This window comes from Erithacus rubecula (assembly GCF_903797595.1).
Source record: "Erithacus rubecula genome assembly, chromosome: 3".
Taxonomy (NCBI): Eukaryota; Metazoa; Chordata; class Aves; order Passeriformes; family Muscicapidae; genus Erithacus; species Erithacus rubecula.
This window is the reverse complement of record NC_136689.1, coordinates 52,661,712-52,687,860: the sequence shown is the minus strand read 5'-3', so window position 1 is coordinate 52,687,860 and position 26,149 is coordinate 52,661,712. Positions and strand designations below refer to the sequence as shown.

General features: G+C 37.4%; 1 protein-coding gene across 6 annotated transcripts in view; it reads left to right on the top strand.

Annotated features, from left to right (window-relative positions):
* SUGCT (succinyl-CoA:glutarate-CoA transferase) overlaps positions 1 to 26,149 on the top strand; it is a 311,627-nt gene that overhangs the window by 11,441 nt on the left and 274,037 nt on the right. The window lies entirely within an intron of this gene.

Here is a 26,149-nt window from a genome sequence, read left to right as displayed (position 1 = left end):
TTTATTTCAGTCAAAGTGTTATAAAACTCATGTGGTTATATAGAAGTATGTTACTTTGATGTCAGGCAAGATAAATGGAGAGTTTAAGTGAGTTCAATTCAGAAACAAGTATAGAAAATGTTTGAGGAAGCAACCATGTCAACAGCTTAGTAGCTGTTCAGTGTCCTTGCCGTGGCAGCCTGACATGTTTCTATTGTTTTCAAAGGAGCCAGAATGGGCTGGCCTCCTTGGATTTTGCTTTAAAGTAGTGGAAAATTGAGATTTGGGGTCATTTGTGGGGTTTTTTGTTTGTTTGTTTGTTTTTGGTTTTTTTTCCTCTCCCGGCAGTTTTACTGAATTAATTTACATATTGTGTGCTTTAAATCTGGTAATCTGAGTGTTTTTTACTGCCCTGAAGTATCTCTTGCTTCAGAATTGTGCAGTTACTTGTTCATGGAAGCTTTACATGACCTTTTTACAGTCTATTTCTTAGTAACTGAAACCGTAGAAGAGTTGTATGTACTTTATAAATGCAGGGAAGAATGAAAAGGAAGTAGACACATGTATGAAGTTCCTGATATTCATATAAAAATAATTTTAAGTCTGAAAAACTGCTTTCAAAGCCTCCAACAAAAACCACCTCCAAAATCTTAATCAAACACAAAAATAAAAATTCTAATATTAAAATGCAATTAAATAACAGCAGAAGTTACAGATATTTTAAGACTGGTTTAAAATCTTAGTTACAAACCTGCTCTGCCCTTCAGTTTCTGCAGAATAAATGGCTTTGGCTTTTTTGTTCTATCCATATGGGTATGGATGTCATTTAATAGGAATCAAATAGCTTTTTAGTCTTTAGTGATGTATTTATCATATTTTTGGGGCAAAATGAAAATGTCAAGAGGAGAAAGACAATTATATTCAGGGCTTACTGTGAATCTTTGTTTCAATACATATTTAGGTTGGTCAGTGGCTAGTTATTACAATGTATTTCACATTTACTTGTGCATATTATCTCACAACTGGAATTCGTGAAGTGGGTTTGCATATTTTGGTTGACTTTCTGGTTTAGTTGCTTTTCCCATAATGATGAAAAATAATTAATATCACAACAACCTGTGTGAGGTACAACACCCTCTCATGTTGGATGCTCCATTCTTAATCAACTTTGTCACTCTGTGCTTGCCTCAATAAGTTGATGTCTGCCTTGAACTGGGTAGCCCAGAGCTGGGCACGGGACTACAGGCATGGCCTCAACAGTGCTGAGAAGAGGGGAAGGATCTACCCCTTGGCCTGCTTGACGCTCCTCCCAATGCACAACAAAATATTGTTGTCCTCTGCTACATGGGATGCACACTTTTATATGTTTTGTATGCTCTCTCAACTGAGGGTAACTCTTTCTTGTTCCAGACTTTTCCTCTAGTCTTAGGGACCTAGGACTCTTGAGAACCATCTATTTTTTTTGGTAAATACTGAGGCAAAATAGCATTAAATGAATCCACCCTAATGGCCTTTGTTAATTTTGCCATAGTTTCACATCTTCCCTAGTCTTCCTTCTGCTGCTGATTTGCTTGCAGAATCCTTTCATGTTGCCTTTTGTGTCTTTTGCCAAATTCAACTCCAGGTCATACACCTGTATGATCAAACAGCACTTCTATCCTTCTAGGTCACTTGCTTTTGTTTTCACTGCTTGGAAGACAAGTTGGACAAAAATCACATAGTCTTGCTGTTTAGAGCTTTGTGTAATGCATAACTTACAGTTATGTTCTATAATGCAAAACACAAAAGCTTTTTTCATAGACTATGACAACATGAAGTTGAAAGTGTTTGGGAGGTAAGAGCTAAGTGATGTTTGTCAGGCAACTATAAAAAACTTGAAATCTTAAATTGCGGTTGTTTAAGTATTGGATACTCAACAGATGATAAGCAATGCCTATTTAAGGATGATGCATCTTTTAGTAATAATGACATAAGCTCCAGTGCCCTTAAAAAAATCGGCTCAAAACTCCATTGAGTTAAGACAGGAAATACCAAAGCCTCAATCTAAGCATATTAAAGGAAGCAACCAGACTAGGACCAAATGCACATCTGCAAGTGTGCGTTTTTTTGGCGCAAGCAGGCAGAAAACTGATTTAAGAAGAATTCCTGATTGATTTATAAAATCTCTGTGATGTGATTCTAGATATTACAATTCCTAACTATTTTGTGCTGCATTCAAATATGCTTGGGGGTTTTGGAGGGTCTCTTCTGTCCTTTTTTTTTTTTTACTTTTATTTTTTTTATTTTTTTGTGAAGAGATATGAGACTAGGTAAGAGGCTCTGAGATTCGAGGGTCAGGCAAGTGATAGTGAAGGTCTGTCTGGGGGAACTCAGTCAACCAGCCACATTACAACTACAGCTGTAAAAACAGAAGGATGGGTGATTGTTGTAGTTGACTCCCTTCTGAGGAGAACTGAGGGCCCCATATACTGACTGGTCCTACTCCACAGGGAAATCTGCTGTCTCCCTGGGGCCCAAGAAACAGATATTACTAGAAAACTCTTTGGACTGTTTCAGCCCTTTGATTATTACCTAATTCTGTGTTTCCAGGTCAGTAGTGGCAACTCTTAAGGCAATCAAAGAGGGCTTCATGGCATTGGGATGACTGGTTGAAGGGGTAAGGGCAAAAGTTGTGTTTCCCTCAGTGCTTTCAATAGCAGGGAAGAATGCTGAAAGGAACAGGAGAACCTTGATCAACACATAGCTTAGAGACTGGTGCCATTGGTGCAATTTTGGCTTTTTTCCTCACGGGATAGTTTATGCAGCACTAGACTGGCTGCAGGCAAATGAGGTTTGCCTGTCTAAAAAAGGGTTCTAGGTCTGTGAGCTGGCAGGGATGGCTGAGAGGGCTTTAAGCTTGGTTTGAAGGGGGAAGCAGGTAAGACCAGACACTAGAGATGAGCCTGTGTGAGAGGTGACATTGATAGCCCAGCTAAAGTGCATCTACATCATTGTGGGTAACAAACAGGAGGAGCTGAAGGCCATCGTGCAGCAGGACAGCTGTGATGTAGCTGCCATCAAGGAAATGAAATGGGATGGGGGATGTAAATGGAGTGCTGCAATTCATGGCTACAAGCACTTCAGAAGGGACAGGCAAGGAAGGAGATGTGATGGGGTGGTTCTGTACTTTTGGGAGTGTTTCAACTGTATAGAGCTCAAGATTCAGTATCTATGGGTAAGGATCAGGGGGAAGGCCAACAAGGCAGACATCTTGATGGCAGTCTATTATAGACAACCCAACCAGGATGAAGGGATGGATGAACGATTCTGTAAGCATTTGGCTGATGTTTCACAATTGCTAGCTCTTGTTCTTGTGGGAGACTAACTTTGTGGGGTGTCTGCTGGAAACAACACAGTGGAGAAGAGGTGATTCATCAAGTATGTGGAAGATAAATTCCTGACACAGCTCTAAGTGAGCTTAGCAAGGAGGGAGCTCCACTAGACCTGCTTTTTACAAACAGAGAAGGACTGGTGGGAAATGTGGTGGTCAGATGACATCTTTGGCACAGTGACCATGACATAATAGAGTATTCAATTATTGGTGAAGTAAGGAAGGGGTCAACAAAACCTGTACCTTGGATTTCAGGAGGGTGGATTTTGGCCTGTCCAGGACACTGGTTCAGAGATTTCCTTGGGAAACAGCCCTTAAAAACAAAGGGGTCCAGAAAGACTGGATGTACTTGAAGAGGGAAATTGTAAAGGCACAGGAGCAGTCTGTCCCTGTGTGCCAAAAGATAAGCTGTCAGGGAAGAAGACTGGCCTGACTGAATAAGGAGCTTTTACTGGAACTTAAGGAAGAAAAAGGGAGTTTATCACCTTAGGAAGAAGTAACAGGCAACTCAGGAAGAGTACAAGGGTGTTGTTAGGTCACATAGCAGGAATATTGGAAAGACAAAAGCTCTTCTAGAACTCAGTCTGGCCACCTCTGTGAAAGATAATAGCAAGTGCTTTTATAATTACATAAACAACAGAAGAATGGCCAAAGAAACTTTCCAACCTCTATTGGATGTAAAGAGGAATATTGCAACCAAGGATAAGGCTGAGCAGTTATGCCACTTTTGCCTCAGAAAGATGGGTTATGCCACTTTTGCCTTAACAGAAAGATGGGTTATCAACCAGCTCCCTGAGCTGGTAGGCCAGGAGCAGAATAGAATCCTTGTAATCCAGGAGTCATTTGTGACCTGCCGTGCCAGTTAGACACTCACAAGTCCATGGGGCAAGATGGGATTCACTCAGGGGTAGTGAGGGCTGGCAGAAGCGCTCACTAAGCTGCTCTCCATCATTTATCATCAATCCTGGCTAACTGGGGATGCCCCAGACCGATGGAGGCTGATCAGTGTGACACCCACCCACAAAAAGGGCCAGAAGGTGTATTTGGGGAACTACAGGCCTGTCAGCCTGACCTTGGTGCCCAGGGAAGTTATGGAATACATTGTCTTGAGTGTATTACATTGTACATGCAGGATAGCCAGGGGATCAGGCCTAGCCAGCCAGTTTATGAAAGGTAGGTCCTGTTTGACCAACCTGTTCTGTTTAATAAAGCTGTTGATGATGTGGACACAGGGATTGAGTGTACCCCCAGTAAGTCTGAGGACAGCACAGGTTGGGAGGGAGTAGATTTTCTACCCTGCTGGAGGGTGGAAATCTCTGTAGAGGGTTCTGGCCAGGCTGGATCCATGGGCCGAGGCCAATCGTGTGAGGTTCAGCAAGGTGAAGTGCCAGGTTCAACACCCCCCTGCAGCACTACAGGCTGGGGGAAGAGCAGCTGGAAAGGCGCCCAGCAGAAAGGGACCTGAGCATGCTGATTGACAACAGCTGAGCTTGAGCCAGCAGTGTGCCCAGGTAGCCAAGAAGGCCAGTGGCATCCTGGCCTGTATAAAAAATAGTGATTGCCCCTCTGTACTCAGCACTGGCTGGTTCAGCACCTGCTGGCATTTTGTGTTTGTGGTTACAGTGATAGTAGCCATTAGCCTATTATGGGTTAGGGTATGCCCAGGTCCTTGAAGTGGTTCAGATGCTGGAGGGCTGCACTCCTTGTGATACTGTTTTTGTAAATCCTGTTGCATTAGAATCATTGTTTTGTACTGCTTGATATGAGCCAGATCAGGCTGGGCTGTCTTCAGAATATATCACACTGGTCATGTGGTCAGGACTGGTTCATATGTGCCATCTGTAATACAGCAATACTTGCATGTATTTCATTATTTCTCTTTCTGGTACATAAATTATCATAGAGATGTTATCAGCTTGCTTTTCATTTCTTATTTACTTTGCCCTCCTTACTCTAAGCTACAGTATCACCACAAAGTCTAATCAATTCCAGTTCTTGTACTATATGTTCCTTCTCTCCTCCTTTTCTCATCAATTCTGTTGGCCAAAAAATAACAACACTAAAAAAAAGCAGAGACATGACAAAAAAAGTCTCCCATTTTTTCAAGTCTTCATTTAAAAAGCAGAAGTTCTTGTTGTTTTAAGAAAGCAACTGTAATTTGTGGGTTTTTTTAATGTAGCAAAACAAACCTGCTTCCTTTTTGGTTTTGACTTTAAGAACAGCTGAAACATTCTGTGAGAAATTTTGAAAGCATTCAAACTTCTCATCATTCTTATACAACTTAAAATTCAAGACTGAACTTCATTACATAAAATATTTTTTGTTAATAAAACATATATGGAGGTGACTGCTTCTGGTGAATAGTCATATATTGTAGCAGAAGATAAAATCTAGGAGACACATTTCTTAAAAATCAAAAAATATGCTACTTTATAACTTAAACAGTATTGACCCATTTTTCTTTAATATAGGAATTAATTTTTGTGTGGAGTTGCCTCTCTGAATTTTGGACAATTCAAATAGTAAAATTATATGCAGTGATAATAAAACAAAATATAATGTATTTTTTTTTTTCAGTAAGTCCAGAGTCATATGCAGGTGAAGAGTTTAGACACAGGTATGCCAGATGCTGTCTCTTTTATGACATTTTGGAAGTTGTGATTTGCAAACTGAGTTTCTTATCCAAACAACTCTGACTGAATCTATACAGCTTTGCTGTGAGTGCTGCAGGGTTTTGAGGATATCTGGGACATTTCCCAATGTTTTTGCTGCTTTGAGTGCACTTGAGCTCCAAACTGCCTGTTCTCACTCACCAGCTGGCTTTGCTTGGCTAAAACTAGTTTAAATATAATATATTTTGATAGCTCTGTGGTTGAGATTGGTTTAAGGTCTGGAAAATTGGATGGTTAAAGAAAATCATGTACAGGTCACAAGGGAGTGACCATTTCTGCATGGTCTGCACGATGCTCTCCCTAGGAAAGTCACAGTTTATTTCTGAACGGGAGGGGGCACTGTTTAAAAGGACAACATGGTTTCCAAACCAAAACGCTTTCTTTTTTTTTTTTTTTTTTTTTTTTTTTTTTTTTTTTTTTTTTTTTTCCTTTCCTTAAAGCCTCTGAAGGTAATATGTTTTCAAAGAATTTTACAGTTTGTTTATAAATGATGAAAGGTATTACTCTCAGGTTTTCTACCCCAGCCCTTTGCTCTGCTAATCTACATGAATTGCAATTACTCTTCTTTTTGAGCAGGTTTATTTTACTCCTTGTTTTCTAGGAAGTGATACTTTATATGCCAGTTGCTTTGTATGCTGCTGGTGGTATTAAAAAAAAATAAATCTTCTTTTAGTATTTTATGTCATTTTATTTCTTAGAATATAAATGTGATGCTTAGTTTTCTGCCTTTTAAGGAAATTTTTCTCCTGTAAAGCCTTATTAGTGTATTTATGTCTGAAAGAAATTGAATACAGAATTACAGAATGAGTAAGGTTGAAAGTGTGTCATATGACCCAACCTGCTGGCTCAAGCAGGGTCATCCTAGAGCTCATGGCATAGCATTGTGTCCAGATGACTCCTTAATATCTCCAGTGAGTGAGGCAGAATAACCTCTTCAGGCAATCTGTTCCAGTGCTTGGTCACTCAGTGCATCTTCCAGTGCATCAGTTTCTGTCCATTTCCTCTTGTTCTATTCCTTGGTATCACTGAGGAGAGCCTGGCTCCACCCTTTCCACACTCCCCCATTAGATAGCTATACACACTATGAGGTCTCCTCTCAGTTGTCTCTTCTCAAGGCTGAACAGACCCAGCTCTCTCAGCCTGTCCTCATGAGGGAGATGCTCCAGTCCTTTATTCCTCTCTCTTGATCTCCAATGGCCCCACTCCAGCAGCTCCATGTCACTCTTGTCCTGAGGAGCCCAGAACTGGACACAGCACTCCAGATGTGCCTCACCTGTGCTGAGTAGAGGGTCAGGATCACCTCCTGCACCTGCTGGCAATGCTCTTCCCAATGCTCCTGAGGAGACCATTGGCTGCCTTGGCCACAAGGGCTCACTGCTGGCTCATGGACAGCTTGCTGTCCACCAGGACCCACAGGTCCTTCTCCACAGAGCTGCTTTCCAGCAGTTTGGCCCCCACTCTGTACTGCTGCAGGGAGTTCTTCTTCCCCAGACACAGAACCCTGCAATTACCTTTGTTGAATTTCAGGCACTGCTTTCTGCCCATGTCTCAGTCTTCCAGTTCTTCTCTCCCATCTCTCTCAAATTCCTTCTGAAGACCATTTTGAGGCCCTCTGGGGTACTGGCCACTCCTCCCAGCTTTGTGTCACCAGTGATCTTGCTGAGGAGGCATCTGCCCCTTCATGGAGTCACTGATGATTGAGTTAAACAATACTGGGCTGAGTACTGAGCCCTGGTGGACACCACTAGGGACAGCCTACAGCTAGACCCTGTGCTGATGATCATAACTCTTTGGGATCTGCCATTAAACATAGTGATAACTGTAGAAAATCTGCCATGTAAATATACTTAGTTTCAACCAAAAGTAACTACGAAGATAAGTTTTTTGAAATTATATTTTTGTTAACTTTGTATTACTGTAAGTTTATATTTCTTGAAGATTTACGCTCTCCACACCACAAAATTTAGTCTTGCCTCTGAATTGGCATACACTTTGACTACATTAAACTTTTTTTTGTTGGCAAACAGTATGTTGCTAAAGAGGCAAAAATTAATGGAAGAAGCAACAAAAGTTTTCCTGAAATGTTGTGGGTCACCTGAGATTTCTATGGGTCTGAAACTGGAATTGTTGTATATGTAGCTTTTATTTAATGTACATAGTGTTGTAAAGATGCATAAATGAGCACATTTCAGAACAGTTAGTAAGTCCTCTGTGTCTCTTGAGTCATTCTGGTTAACCTATGAGAAGGAAAATATTTCTTCACTCAACCCATTTACATAAGGTTCTTAAAAGAACAAGTCTTTGCTACTTCCCACTATCTTGTTTTGTACAGATAATTTGTAGTGATTTTCCATGAGAAGATGTAATGTTATAGTTTTGATGCATATCCTACTTTGTCTCTAGTATTTTCACAACAGGAAAGAAAAGACAACCACAATGTGCTTTGCTGGGCAAAGGCTAGCCAAAACGTTCTTCAGATCCTCTAATTTGTGAACTAACTGTGGTAAGATGTGGAATTGCCTGGATTAGGTACAGTTTTTAGACTCCCTCTTACCAAATGTTTCCGGCCCATACAATTACACATAACTTTCAGTGTGTGAAGAATGAAATCCTTCCCCTGATTATTGATGTTTTTGTGGCTTCTATATGACTTAAGTCTGGATAGTTATGATTCAAACAGGTAGATTACCTGCCCAAAAATTAATAGCTTCAGTTTACAAAAATCATTGAGAAAAATAGTTTCTTGATGATGTAAATTATCTGTTGATAGCATACTAATGAAAAATCAGGTATTCAGAAGCTGACTCAAGCAATGGTTGTAGTTGTAACTAAATAATAGCAACTATACGAATGGTCTTGAGCTCAAGTTTTTAAAATTTGTGATCCAAAATTGCTAAGTTCTTTCTGGTTTATTTTTTGGTTTTGGGGTTGTTTTTTGTTTTTTTTTGTTTTTTTTGTTTTTTTTTTGTAAGTATGAAACAAAACAAAAAAACCAAACAAAAAAAACCCCACCCCAAACCCAGGCACAACAATTCGAGGAAAAGAAAAAAAAGCAACAAAAAGGAAGGTTAACAAAACCCCTGCATTGCAAAATATCTGGTTGAGTCAAATAACCAATTCAAGCAGGATGATGTACAGAATGAATTGGAAATTAGGAGAGTTTAATGATAATTACAGTTATCACTGACTTTTAAGTATATTAAAAGCAGAAAAATGTGGAGAATGTGCTAGTTAAGGAATGTGGAAAGTCCAAAAATGAATATTGAGTATTGTGGTGCCGATAAAAGATGTTCAGTCAGTAAAAGATGTTCATTGAGTAATTTTTCAATAAATGCATTGTTTTCTATTAATGGAAAATAATGCATTGTCTGATGTGTAAAAGGCATTGTCAGAACAAACTGGGTATCGTGTTTCCAGTAGTTCTTAATGTGTTTTAAGAATATGGAGGAAGGTCTGGAAAATTGTGAACATTGTACATCTCTTAAGCAAACACAAAGATCACAAGTTTGTAAGCATCGAGGTATGAACTTAAGTGCTCACAGTGATTGAACAAAGCATTTAGAGGGGAAAAATATGATGCTTCTACCTGAGCTTGATTTGATAAAAATAGAGCCTTCCAGCATTGAAAAAGAAAATTAGGCTTCTCTGTTAGTTTTTGCATTATGCAGTTGGAAGATGGATGGATGGATGGACGGACGGATGGATGGAAGGATGGATTAAAGAGTTGATCTACCATTCTTTTGATAGCTTGAAGTTATCTGTGGGGGCAGTTAAGAGAAGTATATCAGGGTCTATAGATAAAATAGTCTGAGACCATTTTATGACAAGTTAATTAGCAGATACACAAATTATTTTTAAGGCAATATAATTGCTTTTCTATATATGAGTAATAAAACTTGTGCTATATATTTTGACTGTAGTAAAGTTTTTGACACTTTTGAGTAATGCTTTCATAGAAAAGCTAGGAAAATGTGATGTACAAGAAATAAAAAAAATTGGTTCAAGAGGGATCAGAAGCTCTTTCATAGTTTACCATAGATACTTCGTGACTTGATGGAAGAAAATGCTTTAGAATTGACGTTGCTGGATTTCTTTTTATTTTTTTTTTCTTAATATATGTGATAGATTACAATGTGTATGAGTCCAAAATTCTGATATATGTTCTACTGGGGGCTGGTGGGGTTTAAATTTGAGAGGCAGGAAGACCTGGAGCTGATATACAGGTAGAAGGCATCACTTCCCTTATAGCCTTATACTGTTCTTCAGAATATTTTCTGTGGGTCTGGATAACTCTCAGAAGAGTCTCAGAGGAGGGCTGGCTTCTGCTCAGTTTTTCTTACTGAAGGCTGGAACTGGATCTCTTCCTAACAGTCTGTGTGTCAACACAGCCTCATCCACAGTCATGTGATGAACCCCCAGTGTAAAAGGTCCAGTTTTAGTGGCCTGAGAGCTCTATGCAGCTCTGAAAGCCCACAAAGCTGAAGGGAGTGAACTTATACAGCAGAATTAGAATTAAAGGTTACCTTGCCCAAATTGTTTACATAAATAAATGGAAGGATAGAATTAAAGATTGGAACAAATACAATGTAATGTACTTAATAAAAAATAATCAAGTAATTTTAATATAGTATGGGGAAGACTGGGTTAGAAGAGAGTTCTCATAAGACTTGGTTGTGAGGATGGGGAATGATCAAAATTGAACATGAGTTGGTGGTGATATCATTACAGGAAGAACTAGTGTCATACTGGATTATATAAAGATGAATATGGTCTAAAGGACTGTTTCTCTACTCTGCTCTACATCAGTAAGACTGGAAGGTGAAGTCTACTTCTGGGTACCAATTTCAAAAACTATGTGGAAAAAATACACAAAATTGAGAGAAGAGAGTTGAGAGAAGAACAATCTCTAAGTAACAAACCTTGTATATTAAAGGTAGTTTGGAACATCAGTTTTTTTCTTAAAAGAAACTTTGCTGTGATCAGAAGGAAGTACTGTGGTTGGCATCTAACCATCTCTTCCTAAAGCATTCTGTACATTTTTACTTAGCAGTTGGAAATGAGGAGTTTGATCATTTGTGAAAGCATCAAAAACCTTTGCTTAATACACAGAATTAGCCAAAATGCTACTTGGAATTCAAAGAATTAATGTGTTAAGAAAAGAAAATCCCAAGAAAAAAATTTGGGAGATAGTAATTAAAATAAGGGTTCAGACCTGACAGTTGGAGAAGTTAATTGTCTCAGTGTTCAGAGCTATAAGTAATTAGAACTACATGTGCAGCATACAAAATATAAAATGTTATTGAATGATATTGAATACTTTGGTGCTTTTCTGCACTGCACCAATATGCTGCTTTGTAATCCTTGATGAAAACTGCATATTTGTGCAGATTGGTAACTGGCTCCTTGTGCAGTAAAGAACCAGCTTTATGGCATACAGCAGGAGCTCCAAGAGTTTACTATGCATCCCATGTGTGATTACTCTGATACCTGATGTGGCCATCAATTTATGAACAAATGGACTGAGGCTTTTAGGACTGTATTAATTCTAAATATGAATTTCTACAAGAACTGGGAACAGTTTTAACTTATATAGCACAAGTGTTAAATACTGTAGAGACATAATCTCACAAAGAAGTTGATTGTTATGATTGAAAGTTTGCTTGATGTAAATCAAAGCCAAGGAGCTGGTTCCCCTTATACTTCAAGGCAATAGGACAGTTTTTCAAACTATGATTCCTTTCTTCCCATCTTCACCATATGAATAAACCCACTAAAGAAACTGATGAGACAGTTTTAATCTCTATTTTTATTATACAGCATTTGCAAGCAGAAATTTTACAACTTGATATTTAAAAAAAAGTTAATGTGGAAGAGGTAAGAATTTTGTCTTATCTCATAAGTTCAAGATACCTGATTTCTTTCTAGACAGCTAAAACAACTTTTGTCTTGGCCTTAAAAACTAATCATGTGCCATTTGAGTATTTAAGTTGTGTCAATTTTTCCTTTTGGCTGAGCCATCAAACTAGAAAATTTCAGTGTAAAGAGGCAAAGTGATTGCTTGGAAATTAATTGGCAGAAATGCATATATCGAAATACTACTCCAATGATGACAAAATAGTACTTTTTCACTATGACTTAGAAAAAAAAAAAGAAGTCACTTGGTTCTGTGAATGAAGAAACAGTTCTTGTTTTTCAGAAAAGAATCAATCACCACAGCAGCATGGGTGTATCAGCAATGGTTTTAGGTGGTACATAGTTCTGCTACATAAATTCCCTGAGAGAATTACTTTGATCTGTTTATGTAGGTTCTTTCCCTTACAAAAGGGAACTTTTGCGGCCAATCAGAGTACATTTACATTGCTTGATAGTGTTGCATAGAAACAAAAACAAGAACTCTCTCTATACCAGGGTGGTAAATGGGACCTCAAGCATTATAGCTGCATTGCTTTTGTGGCTGAACTGATTGAGCCATTTATCATGGTGGTGTAGAAATACAGTGTTGATTTCTGCCCGGTACTTTTTTAGGATCAAAAGATAATTTGTGTACTTGAAAAACTTTAGGAACAAAATTCTGGAAATTGATGTCTGTTGATTTAAAGTGAGGCACCACTATGGCTGATGCTTCTGAAAAGAGCACTTAAGTATCATGTTTTAAGGACTTGCTTCATTTGGCAGCACGTGTTTAGATAGTTTTGTGCTTCTACTTTACTCTGTCTTGTAGAAGGTAACCTGTGCAGTCCCAAACCTTCTTGTGCTTGGCACAAGATTCATTCCAAAACAGTCTGATGACTTAGGATTGGCACTTTGTGGCCATTATTTCTTCCCAGGGTAAAGTACTCAGTGTATGGTGTATAAACTGCAATCCTAAACACATGAAATTTAATTTTTGTTAAAGTTATTTCTATATAAAGTGAGCAAATATTGTTATAGCCTTCCACAATTGACTGCTTTACTCAGAATAAAATGAGAAGGACCAATGGGAGCTTCAAATTTCTATTCTTAGCTCATGGTACCTATTACTATTCTACTGAAACACAGCTACACAAACAGGATGTACCTTCTGGTGGTGTATGAAGAATTTGATCTTAATTTCTGCTGCTGCTTCTTTTTGAAGATCTCCTAAATCTTTCCAGCTGTTTTGTATCAAAGGTGATCCATCTGTAAGGAGGTGTTTACCTCATGCTTTTCTAGACAAAAGCAAAAAGCATTAAGTAGGTCTATTAGATCAGGGTTACTTTTTGTCTTTACTGGGATTAGAAATGCATTTATTGTTTTTGGTATTTTTTTAATATAGACTTAGTACTAAAAAAATTCCTAATGATTGTGATGAAGACTGGGAAACAGTGACTCTACTGCTAATCAGACTTGCAAACAGATGACAAATAATGGGTTTACTTTGAATTACTTCTGCTTTTATTGTTAACATATTTTTCATATTTCTTTTTAAAAAACATATGTTTTAAAAGCCTGACTAATAGGATTTTAATTTTTTGGGACTGTGTGCTAAAAGCATTGTAATGTTTTTCACAATACTCTGTTTTACTTTTGGTTTATTTTTTTGCTTATGTTATGATTAGGTAAGTTTGAAGTCTCTGCCTACCTAAAGGGCCTGAAAATTGCAAATGTTTTTTGCATATCCTATCCATAAGCAATTGATTTGAGAAATGTTGATTAACTTTATCTACTTAATCAGGAAGACTATCAGCTGGAAACTGTTGGAACCTGTATAGTACTTAAGAGTGATATTAGGCTTAGCCTTTTCATCTTATCATCTGTCTTTCTCCTTTTCTGGAGAGGAGTATGAAGCTCGCTGGTCTTGCATCTCCATTTGTTTTCATATTTCTGTGGTGCTCTATGCTTAAACTCCTTTAAATATGATTTTACAACTCCTTTGGACAACATGAGCTGTCAAGAGGTTACAGAGTAAACTGTGAACAAGCCCGATTTGACTGAGGTGTGTTGCAGAGCAATTAAGCTTGGTAGCTCTTAATTGGAGGAGAAACAAAATGGGCTTGAATTTGAAGTGTTTATGCTTTTCTAATGGTGATGGCAACAATGTTTTTTAAATTGTACCATGCACAAAAATCTGTATTCAATTTTAAAGTGACTGCAATATAAGTACTACAAAGCTGCATTTTTTTGGATGTTTTATCATAAAACCAAACTTCAGGATATCTCCTTCTACAGGATTAATGTGGTTATGCTGTTTCAAGATGCAGAACCGAACTTTTCCTACTTAAAGCACATTCCTGTTGCTGGAGGGTTTATAGGTTTTTCTCAACTGCTTGCAAAATTAGCATAGGCCAAAACAAGTCTATTCAAGAGAGGATTCTGTAAAATTCAGTTTGACAAACTTCTTGGAAGTGAGCAAGAGGCTGTTTTCTATACAACAGGCTTCTGTCAGCACAGCTGTGCTGGACAGGATTGTGAAGAGGTGCTAACGCTGACTGGTTTAGTTGTTTTGGCAGAAGCTATTAGCAAATAAGTTATTACATTGACAAAACTTTTCTTTTCCTGGTAAAATTGTTCTTCTTGGAGATGTTTCTCTGTAAATGGTTTTGCATTTAAGTATGAAGTGCAATTTGGTCTGGAAAGCTGCATTTGCCCTATATTTGCAGGGTTTTGTCAGTACTTCTAAAATAACAAAGGGCTCTGGCATTGACATGCACCTAACTTTTGAAATGTATCAGTAACACAAACAAGTATGAAAAGGGTGGAGATTGAGAGGTGACAAATCGAAAAAAGGGTTACTGAGAAGTATAGGGGAGTGACAGATTCCCTTTTCTGTTGTTTGGATTGATATCCTTGCAGGATTCAGATGTGCTGTACACCTTCAGGAAGGTGGGCATTTTAGCTGAGTGACACTCAGTCTGACTTTGTGCTGCTTCTGTTATCAGCACACCAGCCGCAGCTAGAGCCCATTAATGTTCTTTTTTCCTGTGAATGATTGAGTTACCCTTTTGTACTGGCCTTTAGCACCCCAGCAGGAGGGCTTAGCTGTTTTTTCCACTATTATTTTTTCAGTCACACATAGCCTAAATGTCCAAAATACTGTGAGTTTAGGAACAAGAAACAGTTGAAAATGAGTGCTTTTCTGAAACACTGTGTTCCTATTCTTTGTTCAATATGAAGCATATAAAAGGCTTAATGAACCGGTCATAATTCTTCCTTGCTTTAATATTAAGTATTGACTTTCAGCAGTGCATAAAAGTAATGTTTTTCTTATGCCTTCTCACTCTACTGCTAGTTTTTCCATCTAAGCAGCAGTATTTTGTATAAAATTGCAAAATTCAGAACTTTGGACTCTGTCCTGATGAAGAATACAATATCAGACAGAGAGCCTGTGAGCTGTAAGATTTAACACTGGGTTAGTTTACAGTGGATGAAACCAGATTAGACACTGAAAATCCTGGATATGAACAGCATAGTACAACTGTGAAGACACTTACTGATGGTTTAATGTTTATTTTTCAGTAGCTATTATGCTTGGACTGGTGCCTAGCTAAGTTAACAGAAATAAAGCTGGAAGATTTTAGCCATCTTCAGAAGCCACGCAGCAGGCTTTTGTAAAGCAGTATTTATTGTGTTTGAGTTCTAATAGTCTAAAGGGAAGACTTTGATCATTAAAAGATCATGGAATATTTTGTTATTACTAAAAATTTCTCTGCTCATTTCCAAATGAATTATTTTTTAAGGAATCTCCTGTCTAATAACATTCTTATCTACTTTATCTTGTTTTGTTAATATTTTTTCCTTGCTTGGGAAAAAGGTCTTGCTTGCTTTTCCTTGCCTTTTCTTTGATGGACTTGCTTCATGAAGATTGCAGCATTTTTTCTTTGTTTTGTTTGTTTCATTGTTTCAAATGGTGTGATTTTGTGATTTGTTTCATTGTTTCAAATGGTGAGATTTTGTGATTTCACCAAAGAAGCAAATATAACTAATTAAAATGGTGAAAAGATCCAGTGTCTTTATTGTGCCCTTTCACAGTATTTTCTGTGAGTGTTGTTAGATTGGTAGGAAGACTGTAAGTAGCTGCTGTTGACCTGAAAATGTTTTCCAAGTAAGCATATGGTTTTCATTACTTGTGTTTTTAGAGTATTGTTATAAAATGCAACACTGTCAGTAGCTAGCAAACAGAAAGAAAACAGTCTTGGGTATAGAAGACATAAACTATTGAAAAATAGCCTGTTTTTCATCATTTTTAGAGACCAAAATATTGTTAGTATCTGCCACTTTTCCATGTACCTGATCATTAACAGCATTTTGTATCCCAGTGTTTATGCCAACAGCTAAACCCAGAGATCTGCGAGTTGTAGGGAAAACTTAGGAAGTAGCACATGTTACTGTGAAGTCAGGATGTAATGAGAATAGGTTTGTGGATATGTCTTCTTGTGAGTAAAAGCTCTGGTTAAGAGAAAAGAAGAATCTGTTATACATAGAACAAGAAGTAACTGTTTAAATTTCTGAAAAAAAAAAAAAAAAAAGTGTCCTATTAAGCACTTAGAAAAGCTTTCTAACACAGAGGATGGCTTTCTTTTCCAGTAGGGTCCTTGTGGGTATTGCAAAGTCAGGATAAGGATACCTAGTGCCATTGTGATCCTGCCTTACAATGACCTGACCGCCATTTCAAGAGGAAAATAGGAAGCCTAAATTTTGAAAACTCTTAAAAGAGACTACGACTTCCAAAATTATTTTATGGAATTGCAACTATCCATATTCTTTGTACAATAAGAAGGGGTGCTATATATCATATGCCTGCTCAGAACATATGGTTGTTTGTCAGTTTCTTTTATTTCTGTCAAAATAAAATAATGATTTTAAAATATATGGGAATGAATTTATTAATTAATTGAACTTATTTTAAGATTAAAACTGTAAAGAGTAAATATCTTTAGTTTTCAGATCATGTATTTTATCATATCTCCTCTGTTTGCATATTTTGTGTGTGTAGATTAAAGATTGCTAAAATCAGGCTCAAAAATTATCACTGAAGTTATTGAAAAGGTTGCCATGACAGCCTGGAATTCTAAGGCTATGTTACATTCCATATGACTTAATCCTCTTTGGGAATTAAACTGTATAGATTAGTTTTGAAAATTTTTGAGGAAACTTTTGGAAAGTTTAAAAAACAATTATATACTTAATTTGAATTCATTTGATATGCTTTTCCAACTTCTGTCCCTGAGGCACTATGAATTTGATCTTAGAGAGAGAAATCAGGGTCATAGTATGTATTCTAAGCCATAGACATAGAACCCCCAGTGGAAGTGTTTGCTCAAGGTCAGCTCCTTCCTTGGATGCTGTTGCACAGATTTTTCTGTCAACATATCTATGTACAGTCACAGCAAATGGATGTCTGTTCAGGTAGTATCCACTTTTAAAAGTACATCACCTGTTTCAGGTGAGAAATAATTACATAATTAAGTTATTACCTTACATTTCTGTCATGGGGTCATAGATAATCATGTCCTTATCAGAAGACTTCTCTGAGGCTATCCTAACACTACACTGCTTGGTTATAGCATCATAAATATTCATAGAAAATACCTTGCAGATACTTCTTAATTTTACATTATTTTTTTTTCACTGTAAGAAGTAGTAAGATTATTAGTATCTGTTGAGCTGAAGTGTGCTGTCTTTCTGTTGACTCCAGACTGGTTTCCAGATTAGCCAGATATTTCTCACAAATATTTGCTCCCCTGCCTTAGTCATAATAGTGTGGCAGAGTTGATTGGGTAGAGCAGTCCTAGTAAAGTAGATAAGGACACACAGAGGTTAGGACAGACAGCTTGCCTCAGTATTTATCTAATTTCTGCAAGTTTTGCAACCTGGATGTTCTGGGGAAATGCCAGGGTTATGTTGCTGAGAGTAATTCACTTCACTATTTTAATATTAGCTTTCACTATATAAATATTTGTAGTCCTAATATCAGCTGTATCTGTACCAAGCATGAAACAAGAAGTGATTTGTTACTTTTAAGTGTGTTCAGCTGGGAATATTTGTGTAAACCCAGAATAGCAATGGAGAATTTGGGTGTCTATCAGCCTCCTTTAAGGTGGGGATTAAAGTTTGGGTACCTAATATCAGTGATCTAAAAGCTTTGAATTGAAACTTTGTTTTTGGAAATGGTCATCATGGCACATTTAATTTCTTAGATCATGTAGGAGAGTGACCCCACTTGAAATTCAGAGAGTGACGACTTAAACTTTCGCTGACTTAGCAAAAGAAAGTGATAGCATCTTTTGGATAATTGTAGTTTGAGCTATGGAGGGAAGGACTGCTTCCTTGTAACTTATATTTGACATGTTATAAAGCTAGAAAATATGGCGCCTAGAAGTTTGCAGGCTGATTAAAAGCCTTTTGAAAGCGGAACTTGTGTTGTTTGAAATGGTCTGTGGCTGTGTCCCAGAAATGTGGTTGGTGCCTTAAGAGGAGCTGGGTGAGGCTGTGTACCCAGATCACATGAAAATGGAATGGAGTTGAACAACTGGCAGAGGCTGTTGTTTGTTCTCTTCTAGTCTTTCAGTAGCTAAATCTCAGCACAGAGTTGCTTGATTTAACAGTTTTGTTATATCTATGCCTTCCAACACCTGATTTTGTTCAAAAGACAGGGTTAGAATGTCTAAATCAACATGTGTAAAAGCAATAAATATTGTACACATTTGCAATCATCAATTGGGAAATGAAATGTTTTTATCAGATTGGTCAGATTTTATGCTTGCTGACTTAAGGCTTTTTTTTTTTTAACATCCTTTCATCTCTCTTGACAGTTTTCTCTGACTTCACCTTTCTTGTATCTGTTCTGATCTCCTGTAAGCCTGCCTATTCAGGAAGTTGTACTTCCTTTCCTTCTGACCAACACATGGCAAGCATTTTCCGAAAGTCGTTACTCGTTTTGCTAACGCGTTTGGCAGCTCTGACACTGCAAAGTTTCATATAATGCATCTCTTAGACTTTGGCTTTTGTCATAGCAGAGAATTGCTTGTGTTCTTCTGCTTGTTTCATTAATCTTTATTAAGTAAAGATGTAAGCTGTCTTTAATTGAATATTTTCTTTTGGCAGTAGAACAAGCCAAAAGGTGTTTCTCATTAATTTGTTATTCAGCAGGGATAGCCATCTATCTGGATTGAATTTGTGACAATGTTTAGTTCCTATTTGTAGAAATGCCTATGTTGAACATATTTTTCTATGTTTTGCTCAGAATATCTTATACAGTCTGAGTTTGTAATGTCATTTGTCATCTGGGAATTGAGCTACAGGGAATTGGTCTGTGTTGACAACATGTCTTCTTGTTGGTTTCTCCTGTCCTTTTATTACAATGTGGTTTATATTTGGCCTTAAAAAGTTTTATCATGCTATCAAATCATGAAGAAGTGCAGAAATTATGGCTTTTGGTTTTCTCTTGCATGTGATGCAAATATTTTGAACACAGGTCATAATGAGAAATGCTGACCTTTCTTTTTAGGACACAAAAAATCATGCTGATGCTGTCCTGTAGATTTAATTATGAGGGCATTATTAGCTTGAAAGCATATTGTATTGAACAAGTGAGAATAGCAATTTCAGGTGTTAAATGACTTTTCGTCCCCCCTTTCCAGTTTCTGTGCATTTAATAATTTTTCTTCTTTCTCAGTTGTTTTTTTGAAGGTGCAAATTGTTTGTGAGCCACTAGCCTGGGCTGTTAAATTTCATGAAATACAAAGCAAATGCACAACAGACTGAGAAATGTAGAAACATTTTTGTTAATCTTCATAAAAATCCTGAATGAATCTAAACTAACCTACATAAAAATACTTCTTTTAGAGTGATTCTCTCTAAAGTGATGATATTGCAACACAGTAGTGCCTGTTTATCCCAGATGCTTTCAGGCAGCTCCTAGCCAAAATGAATTGTTTTTATACATGTAAGGAATTCTGTCATCGTATCATCAGTAACTCCTAGGCAAGGAAATAGGATGTCCAATTGTGTGTTCTGTACACATCTTGGAATAGCATAGAATCTACAGACACATGCAACTTGGTCTGGGACAAAATTGGTTTGCCTGCTTTCTAAAAATTTATGAAGAATTTCTCTAAAAACCCCACTGTCATCCGTCAAAAATGAAATAAAGCTATGTTGTAGCTGACATAGTATTAGAAAGTTAAACCTGTAAGAGCACATTTGTCTGTTTTTCTAACAGTTCTTTCTGCAAACAGGTTTGAGTTGGGCTTTTTTTTTTTGCTAGTATTTTTAAATTTAGTGTGACATTTTGAACATTTGGCAATCTGGGTAGTAACACTTTTGTGCAGTCCAGCAACTTTTACTGTTATTACTTTTTTTCGTAATCTTCAGCCTGACCTTTCTCGCTTCATAATATTTATTTCTGTTTCTCAGAACAGAATCATTTAGAGCGGATCGTAGAGCAAATTATGTCTCTCTTATGTGATAAATATATTGACAATTTAAAAGTGGATAAACTAACAGTAGTTTGTTATGACATGTTATTTTTTTCCCCAAACTTTTGTCCCATATGATGCCTAAAAGTATTGTAATTTTTCCTGTGCTATGTTCCAAACCTTGAGTGCCATCACATGGCTCCTGCACACTAAGCCCAGAACTACAAGCTTTGTTGTGTTAGAAGTAACTTCCATGTTTCAGAATAATTGGTCCCCTTTCATCATGGAGGAATGTCACACCAACCCTAGAAAAGTAGCTAAGATTAATTTCCCATTGAAGGATGCTTTTTTTTTTTTTTTTTTTTTTTTTTTTTTTTTTTTTTTTTTAAATATGTATATCTGATCTAACTAAAAAAATCTGGGAGAAAGAAATACTTTTAGTCTTTCCATTTGTCAGGAATCATGGTATATTAATACCAATGTAATTTAATTGGATAATAGCAGCAATATCACTCTTAGATTTAATTAGAATGTGTATATATTGCCAGTATTCCCAGGAAATTTAAATGCTTCAGTTCACTTTACCAAATAAATCTTCAGTCAACTGCAATTAGTTTCTTGCATAAAGTTACTTCTGCAATGCCCCCAGCTAGTGATGAGTATTTTAATGCTATTATAATTTACTGTTTATCTTGACATGATAATTTTTCAGTTTTGCTAAATATTTTTAGGCACCTTAATTCTTCTCTTGTAGCTCCATATCAAAGGTTTGGCCATCAAACAGGTGGAGACTTTTATGAACTGCTCTTAACTGCAGTTTTACATATGAGCCCCATTTTTAAATAAAATTTTAATTGTCGTATTTGCCCAAATATTAAAAGAAAAGTAGATACAGGAACAGAGAGAGATACATATTTTAATGTTACATTAAACATGTCCCATTTTAAATATTCAAATGCTATGTAATGCTGCAGACTACCAAAGAGTGATAGTGGAGATCTAGGTTAAGAAAATTCTTTACAACTTTTCATGTTCAAATTTATCTTTACTGGTTCTATTTAGCATCATCTGTTTTTCAGAAATTTCCAGTAGGTTAAAGTCTCTTCTTGTTTGAGCCAAGGGCGCAGGATTGTTGCTGAAAAGATGTGGCATTTACTTTGTAAATGCCTCCAGTAAAGGCCCATACTTCCCTTAAGCTGACACAAAGGAACCAATGCCAGTTCTTTCATAATTCTCATAGCCAGTTAAGTTTTCTTGCTCAGAAAAAAGCTTCAAAGAGTAAAGGTTTCTACACTTTCTTATGTGGAAGATAGACTTGGCTGCAGGGTCAGAACAGGAAGATTTAGGTGTGACTATGCTGAATAAGTAAATAGTGGTTGTAGTCAGTGGCACAGGGTCTAGCTGGAGGCTGTCCCTAGTGGTGTCCACCAGGGCTCAGTACTCAGCCCAGTATTGTTTAACTCAATCATCAGTGACTCCATGAAGGGGCAGATGCCTCCTCAGCAAGATCACTGGTGACACAAAACTGGGAGGAGTGGCCAATACCCCAGAGGGCTTCAAAATGGTCTTCAGAAGGGCTTTGAGAGAGATGGGAGAGAAGAACTGGAAGACTGAGACATGGGCAGAAAGCAGTGCCTGAAATTCAGCAAAGGTAATTGCAGGGTTCTGTGTCTGGGGAATAAGAACCCCCTGCAGCAGTACAGAGTGGGGGCCAAACTGCTGGAAAGCAGCTCTGTGGAGAAGGACCTGTGGGTCCTGGTGGACAACAAGCTGTCCATGAGCCAGCAGTGAGCCCTTGTGGCCAGGGCAGCCAATGGTCTCCTCAGGTGCATTGGGAAGAGCACTGCCAGCAGGTGCAGGAGGTGATCCTGACCCTCTACTCAGCCCAGGTGAGGCACATCTGGAGTGCTGTGTCCAGTTCTGGGCTCCTCAGGACAAGAGTGACATGGAGCTGCTGGAGTGGGGCCATTGGAGGGCTATAAAAGTTAAGGGACTGGAGCATCTCTCTTACAAGGACAGGCTGTGGGAACTGGGCCTGTTCAGCCTCAAGGAGAGACGATTGAGAAGGAACTTCATCGATGTCTCTAAGTACGCGAACAGATGAGGATGGAGCCAGACCCTTGACAGTGCCAAGTAACACTTGAGACAACCAGAAGAAACTGATGCACAGGAAATTCCCCCTGAATATGAGGAGTAAGTTCTTTACTGTGCTAGTGACCAAACACTGGAAAAAAATTGCCATTTGGACACAATCCTTTGCCATGTGCTCTAGGATGACCCTGCTTGAGCAGGGAGGTTGGACCGTATGACCCATTGTCGTCCCTTCCAACCCCACCCATTCTGTGATTCTGTGTGATTCTCTGTTTCTGGCAATTTCAAAAGCTTGCTATGCAGATTAAAAAATGCTTTGACAATGACAATTTTTAGGAAGCAATTGGAGATCTAACCGGAGGTTATTGTCTTGTACTCAGTTTGATTGTGAAACTGATGTCCATTTTGCAGTAGAGAACACCAGCTCATACTGCAATGACTTTGAATTCTAGACACGAGGATGTGACAGGTATCAGAAGAAATCATGTTTTCCTACTGCAAGGTATAGAATGGGGATTTGGGGAGTTGAATAGGGGCTTAGTGTGATGCAACTTTCATTTGTTCCTTGCAGATTCTTTTATACAAATCTAAAGCTTTACATGAAGTTTAGAATCTAGGCAGATGCCTGCCAATCAGAAATGATTTAGAAAACACTTAGTTTTATTAAATTAAAATTTAAATTCTTTTGTCTCTCTGAAATATATTCCCCACATAAAAATGCCTACAGTGGATATATGGATCTGTAATAAATACTGGTAGAGACTATTTAAATATTGACTGTAGATAATGGTGATAAGCTCTACTAAAGGGGAGGAGGAGTGTAATCAGCTGCCTTATCTTACCTTCCGAGACCATCACTGTTAAATCTGTTCACTCTGTTTTCAACTGGGATTATCTTTTCACCCTAAAGTACTTTTCAGTCCATCTAAACTTTAAACCAATAACTGCATTTTATTTCATAGGATCTTAGATTTAGGTTTGAGGGTGTAATTGCAAATCTACGCTTTTCCTACTGAATTAAGTATCAGAGAACATAGGGTATTCGGGCAAACATAAACTTTAGGTGGCATTTTTATCTTAGGGGAGTTATTTTATATATTTATATGTATATGTACACATATATATGTATATGTGCATGTATATATTGCAGTTACTGTAAAATCTGTGTACCAGGCTGAATATTTTTTTATATGATTTTGGACTCTTCTTCAAACCTTCAGTGTTTATGTTTATAGTTATTTCTAAAACATCTGCACTGAGTTGCTTCATTGACCATGAAAATAATGCTCAGCCTTTGATTTTTGTCTGGATAATGAGATCTTTCATTTTTAGCAGTAGCTATGTCTCACTTAGCTATGCTTTTTCCTCCAGAAATCTTGTATATCCATGGTTCCTGGGGCAAACCATTTCCAATGACAATAGATTTTGTGCCCACACTAGCTTTGTCCACTCAGAATTCAGATCAAAAGCAGAATTACATATTTTTTCTTTTTAATCTATTGTGACCTATGAAGATTAATTAAACACTCCATACAAGTTCTAATCCTAACAAGGAAACCATTAAATGATACCTTTTATTTTGAAACTGGGCTGTTACAATGTCTAAAAAGGAGTTAAATTTATTTTTGGTGCAACTCCTCTAGGAAAATGCGAATCTTGTCGCCTGTCACCTTTTCTGGATTCAGTGTTTGTGGGATGGATTTTTTGTGCTTACCAGAAGAGCATTGCAAAGTGTTGTATAGTTGGTCTGTCTACATACTAAATGTTTAATTTTCAGATGTTTGCTGTTTATGAAAACATTTGTGTGAGTAGATGTGTTGAGATGTCTTTTCTTTGTTAGTAATTGAGGCCAGTACGTAGTTTCTCACTTACTTCAATATGCTTTTCACTATTCAATTAAAGTTGCTTTGAGTGCTTTTTTTTTTATTGAGCAAGATTTTGCTTTTGAAGTGGCCCCCACACACTTAACTGGTTTTAATTCTACAGTTCATTCCAATGAGATAATGGTATATGCCTAGTGAGAGCTCTTTGGAACATTTTTGGGTGGATCCAGTATATTTTATTTGCTAGTTCCCTTATATTTGAATACACTGTCCTTTGCTAAACTTAAGAGTAGAAATATGAAAGGATAAGCCATGAGTTCTCTTTGGGATCTCAAAGTCAGCTGTTGTCAGATTTCAAATAAAGCTAGGTAAACTGGTAGTTTTTTTCTTCTCTATTGTGAGTAGTGGCACAGATTAGACCATAAGAAAAGTGTTGAATTTTTTTCCTGCAAAATGTTTGTTTTGAAGCAACATTGATAAAGTCAGTGAATTGGCTGTAGTATTCTGATATTCCCCGTGCCACTGAGTGTAGGAGTTGAGCTCCTCTACAGTTTTTCACAACATGGATCTCATGTCTCCAGAAAAAGAACAGGCAATAGTTTGAGATAGTTTGTGGTATAATGGGGAAATCTGTGTGGTAAGTGGATATGGTTTTGCTTGGTATGATTAATTCATTGGAGTAGCAAAGTGCTTTAACTCCTGTTTTCAGTCATCATAATCCTCTTGTACTATATATTGGGAGTAATTTATGATTTATGCATGTAGCAGCATCAGTCAAGTAGAACTGGGGTCTCAAAGAAAAATGATTTTTAATTGTCTGCTTTAATTCACAAAGCCAATGTTTAGACTATCATGTCTACTGAACAGACTGTATATAGAGAAGATTATTCCAGCCAAATTATGAAAAAAAATCTAGGACATTCAGAAATTTTTACCTTGCAATAGATGTCAATATAATGTAATTCTAATACTATCCTAAAAGGTAAGAATTAAACAGAAATATTGTTTTGAAACTAAAGTTAAAGTAGGAATCTTGTCTGTGACAAATATCTTGTAACTGCTCCAAGGAATTTCTCTTAGAGATATCAGAAAAGAAAGCACAAGAATAGCTTTGAATGTGCTTCCTCTTTGAGGAGGACAAGTACTTAAATCTGATTATTGAGGGTTCTGCTGTTATTAGAACTAATAGAAATGATCAATCGAATGTGTTACTTCTACCCTGTAGACTTCTACCCTCTGTGCTGGTGGTCACTGGTTCCAGTGACCTCCTCAGCTGCTTGTGCAAGATCTCCTCAGTTGGAAGATTTTGTGGTTGTTGTTGGAAGAACATGACTATAGCAAAGAAAAGTAAGGCAGCATCCTTATGGCTACAGCTGTTTATTTTAAGTTAATTATACAGCTGAATAAAACTGTATTTAGGTAGTTCAGTATTTTGGATTTCATTGATGCTCTCTTGGCAAACAAATTGTATGTACTTGCTAAAGCCTTGCCATCTCTTGTAAAGAACATTTTGTTTTGAAGGTAGCTCTGTTTAGATCCAGAATAAAGTATTACAATTCATGTGTCCACACCTAGTGTTGTGATTTGAGTATTTTTTGGGGTATTCAAGGTATCCTTACAGCTGAGTGGGGATAACACAGGCAAGATGGGCCCTGTTGGACAGGAATTGTATGTCTTTAGAGATACCGTAGATTCTCTGAAATAATATCTGAGTCCCACCTCAGCTGATACAGTGAATTAAAAAGGAAATTTTATCCTAAAGGAATGAAACATAGTGGGGATACAAGTCTGTCTAGAATTAAGATCAAACACATCCTCAATCCAAAGAGGATAAACCTA